Here is a 5,240-nt window from a genome sequence, read left to right on the forward strand (position 1 = left end):
AACTTGAGAGACTATTGAATGCTGAAAATGAACTGAGTGTTGAAGGGGAAGGGGGAAGGGGGATAAGAGGTGGTGGTGATGGAGGAGGGCACTTATGGGGAAGAGCACTGGGTGTTGTATGGAAACCAATTTGACAATAAACTATTAAAAAAAATAAAGTGCATGAAATGCTCAAAAGTAAATGACTGTCAGAGATGTGGAGCTTAAAAACATACCAGACTAGATATTTTGATTAATTTTTTATAAAGTGTAGTTGACACACAATACATTAGTTTTAGGGGTACAACACAGTGATTCAACAAGTTTTTGTTACGCTATGTTTACCATAAATACAGCTACTATGTCACTACATAATGCTATTACAATACCATGGACTATATATGCCCTATGCTGTATCTTTTATTCCTGTGACTTATTCATTCCAGGGTGAATGGATGTTTTAATTTACAAACATCATCTTATAGTCTACTTAGTTTGTTCTTGTTGCCAAAAGGCCTGTAGAGATAACTCTGTACGCCTAGGTTTACTAATAGCAGCAAAGGATTATGGCATCAGGGTTATTTAAAAATTTTAAGTTTAGTTTTGACTAGCTGCCAAAGGATGAATATGCTTCTGCAGGGAGAACTAGATTGTTGAGTAACTGGCCCTAACTTCATGCAAACATCACCACTTCTATAATGTGAAGCCTGTAACTCTACCCATAACTTTCTCCTTCTTGGACTCAGTTCACATCATTGGAAAATTTAGTAAGTTTCATTTTTACTTAAAAAAAAACCCATAAAATAAAATGTATCTGGCCACCAAACACTTCCTGAAAGTATAATACATCAGGAATAGTGAGTATTTTAAATACTGACCTCATGATATTTACTCTATTATGTGGGCCATATCCTTTTGCTGTTTAGTGTTTTCCTAGCATTATAAGAGAATTATGTGTATTTTCAATGGCTTTTCATGACTAAATAGTTTTATTTACAAGGCGACCTTTAGAATAGAAAAATGAGCATACTACACACTGAACTATTCACATGTCACAAATACTTAGTGGGGCTGGGAGAGTTGACAGTTCTCTTGGATCTCCAACTGAAGACTTCAAATTAACAAGTAAAAATATACTCTCATTTGACAAAAACCCATTACAGCATATATCAGGAATTTCATGACTATAATATGGGAAATGCAAATGTAATACATGATACATATAATTTGATTACAAATCATGGAAGGTTGCTAGTTTAAATGTACCAGTAATCTATGAAGTATCTGTTAATATGGATAAAATTTTTATTTTGTGATTCAGAAAAGATGAAATTATTTATCTTGAGGGTGTTATAGAAGTCCCCGATACATTAATTTAATGTTTTCAACACAACAACACTGTAATAAAGGCATATATTTCTAATGCCTACTAAGAGGAAAGAGACAGAAAACAGTGCTCCACTGATGAAGGTACACTGGATTTTCAATTTGATATATTATCCTTGTGTTTACAATTGGTAATACATTTGCTAAATGTAATTAATTGTATGTATAATAAGTCAGGTACTAAAACATTTTTTCAACTCCCACTAAATCACTCTACCAGTTGAACCATGCATCACTAGTAATTATAGCCATTCTAATGAGAAATTTAATAGGCAAACACTTAGAAATCTAGTACTTCAGAAACATAAGACATTTCTCTGGCTTTTCCATCTTATTAATGTACAGCTTTTGAATTCTCCTTTTCAGGTACTTTCTGATACCTGACTCAATGCCTTTATGTCTGTCTTCTGGTGGTGGGTTAAGTTTTGGGATAGGAGGGTTAGGAGGTATATATGTGTGGCAGGGGTAACTTTCCAGAAGATCCTATAGTGGAACCCATCCTAAAAAGGGTTGGGTTATTGAAATTAAAATTTAAAAACTTTTGAAAAAGGTAGAGAAAAGGAAGAAATGCTTTCTTTGAAAACTAAAGATTAGAAGGAAACTTAATGTTGTGACAGGGCAGAGCTCTGTGTTAAAATACCTATTGTCTATACCTTATACAAAGAGGAAACAATGCTTAGGCGTTCTCAGGAAACTGGGTAAGGGGCTTTCCCAATTCCTCCCCATATCCCTGCTCCGTATTTTAATGTTAACAGTACCTTGTTTTCCAAGATCCAAACTACAGACCTGAATATTTATGATTTATTTTATTATCAAGCTTTCATTCAAAGGTCTTTTTAGCTTTCTCTTAAAATATCTCTCAAAGAATTGCATGGCCATTAAACAGTTCTTTAAAATGGCCATTTTATTAATGTAGTGCAAAGAAACAGATGGGTTAATGTTGCTTTGAAATTCATTTGGTTTAAGAATTCTCAAGATAAAAATATATATTTGGTCCAATGTATTTCAGTTTTGCTAAAAGATTTACACTTGAGAAAAATACAAAAGTGTTAGCCAATTTGAAAATCTAATATCTTTCCATGGCAATTAACTTCCCTCCTCCAGTTACTATTTGAAGGAAACTAAAGAGAATTTTGCTCTTTACCAAAAAAAAAAAAAATATATGTATATATATATTTTAAATCAAATGTAATGTGCATACTTAGTACAGGAAATACTGGTACCCTTCCATGGTAAACACAGATTTAATGAACATCCATTAAGAGATAAGCACCATACTATTCACTGAAATATTAATATAATTCAAATTCTACCTTTAAGGTGATTTTAATTTCACAAATTTTTAAGATATAGAACCATGTCCAAATTGTACCTATCCTCCAATACTTAATCATAAGAAAAATACTGCAAGCTATTTCCTCCAATATGCTGCTCTGATCCTGACTGTTAATTATTTCAGTTGGAAAAACTATTAGAATTACTCAGGGCATCTACTGATGCCCTCTCTGGATAAGTCAATCCAAGAACCATCTTCCTTTACAAATATGGGTATCTCTGTGTGAGTGTGTCTAGGCCTTAAGTAATTTAAATTCTGGCTGTGTTACTCCACTTCCACTCAGGTGTGTGTAAGGATGAAAAATAAATTAAAATCTGAAGGCAAAGAGTGGTGGTTCTCAAACTGTGGTATGTAGCAAAATCACCGGCAGAGCTAATAGAACACAGTGGCCCAGGTCCCCTAAAGTAGGGTGGGGGGCTGGCTCTTTGAGAATCACTGACCTACAGTTGCTCTCTATTCTTAGTCTGAAATTGAGCTCAAATATATTTATGATTAAAATATTAAATTTATATATATCATAGATTTATACTGTATCTACACTGATGTTCATATAATATAAAAATTGAATAAGGAAGGCCTCACTTCAAAGAAGTGATTTGAAAACAACCCGAGGACTTAACTGATCATAAACTTAACAGGAGGTAATAGTGTGGTGCCTCTGAGCAGAAGACATAATGCAGTTGTCTGCTGCATTAAATAACATGCAGTATATATAAGAACCTAATATCTCATAAAAGAAGTGTCTCATAACATTGGGAAAGGATAGAATAGCTAATACACAAAATGGAGGAAACCAGCTTTTGGGGAAAGAATAAATCATTTTAGAGCCATTCTTCCCAGTATTCCCTGAGATAGGCTCTAGTAGATATATATTTTTAAATATGGAATGGAAGAAAGAAGAAATATGTCAAAGTAACAGAAAATATGGGAGTATATGTGAACAGGTTTGCAATGGTAAATAATCCCCAAACTTAAAAAGATATGACTGTTTAAAAAAGTAAAACTTTGGTGAATAAAAAAACACTATTTGGAAAATTAAATGCCATCAATAATGAAATATATGATGAATTGTTACGCTTCCATAGCCCCATCTCCTCCTCCCTCAAACTATCTGGTTTCTTTTTTTTTTTCCTGACAAACTTCTCAAAAGGGCAATCTACTTTTTCTGCCCTTACTTCTATCAACCACTAAGCCACAAAAATCCTTCTTTCTTAGTCACCAGTGATTCTCAAATTTCATTTTATAATATACAAGTTAAGGGGTCCTACCCCTGAATTTCTGATTTAGTAATTCTGACTCAAGCTGGTGATTCTGCGTTTCTAACAGCTTTCTAGATAATTTGATGCTGATTGTGGACCACACTTTGAAATCACTGTCTTACAGAAATTCTCTTAATATGGTACTAGTAAGACCACTGGATTTCAACTCTTATTTTACTTAATATCTCAGCATTGTAACTTTTTAAAAGTCTGTCTTCCTGGGTTTCAATGACTTTTTTTTATGTTTTTAAAGAATCAGTTTCTTTTATTTATATTATACACAAATAGTGCATGATTAATGGAGAATTTTTTCTGACAGTACACAGAATATTTATAGAAAATACTTGTTGAAATATTAAATTTAATATTTTCTCTTTGGAGTACTCCAAAAAATTAAAATACATGTTGGAATTTGCTACTTTAATTAGATCCACTTAAAATATGATCTGTTGGGGTGCCTGGGTGGCTCAGTCATGATCTCAGGGTCTGTGAGTTTGAGCCCCGCCCCATGTTGGGCTCTGTGCTGTCAGCTCAGAGCCTGGAGCTCACTTTGGACTCCATATCTCCCTCTCTCTTTCTGTCCCCTTCCCCCTGCTCGCTCTCACGCTCGCTCGCTCACTCTCTCTCTCTCTCTCAAAAATAAACATTAAAAAATTGTAAAAATATGATCTGTTGCCTTCATACCTGAAATTTTAGAGTATAATTGTAAACTAAGAGTAAATACTACACGCTTCCAGCTGTATTCTTAAAGAAAGGACTCCAATCCAGTCACATTAGCATTTACTTTGATTTCTGTTGTTTGTAACTCAGAATTCTCATTTATATACCTGGTATATGTCTTCTATGATATAAGCCCTAGTTATCATGTCACCTTAGCTATTATTGCCTTCCCTCCCCAATCCTTGTGTGGCATCCACACTGGCTTCCCTCCAAACCTTGACAATTAATGTGGTGTAATACGTATGCACCTTTGCCTGGGTAGTTTTCTTCTCTGCCTGCCATATTCCTTATTAAGCCTCCAAGTCTCTGCTCAAATGACCCACACTTTGAGAAAGGATTCTGCCAGATGGAATTCTGCCTCTTAGACTTTTCCCATCATTTTACATATAACTTATTATAGCACCAAAGGTATTTAAATCTGTGTATTTATACCAAACCCATTAAAAATATTAATTCATGACAAAACTGCTTCATATGCATGGGCCTTGCACAGTGTTGATTCAAGGAAATTGCCAATGTTTCATGAATGAATCAGTGGGCCCAAACCACCAAAACTAGTG

Source organism: Suricata suricatta, chromosome 12 (assembly GCF_006229205.1).
Source record: "Suricata suricatta isolate VVHF042 chromosome 12, meerkat_22Aug2017_6uvM2_HiC, whole genome shotgun sequence".
NCBI lineage: Eukaryota > Metazoa > Chordata > Mammalia > Carnivora > Herpestidae > Suricata > Suricata suricatta.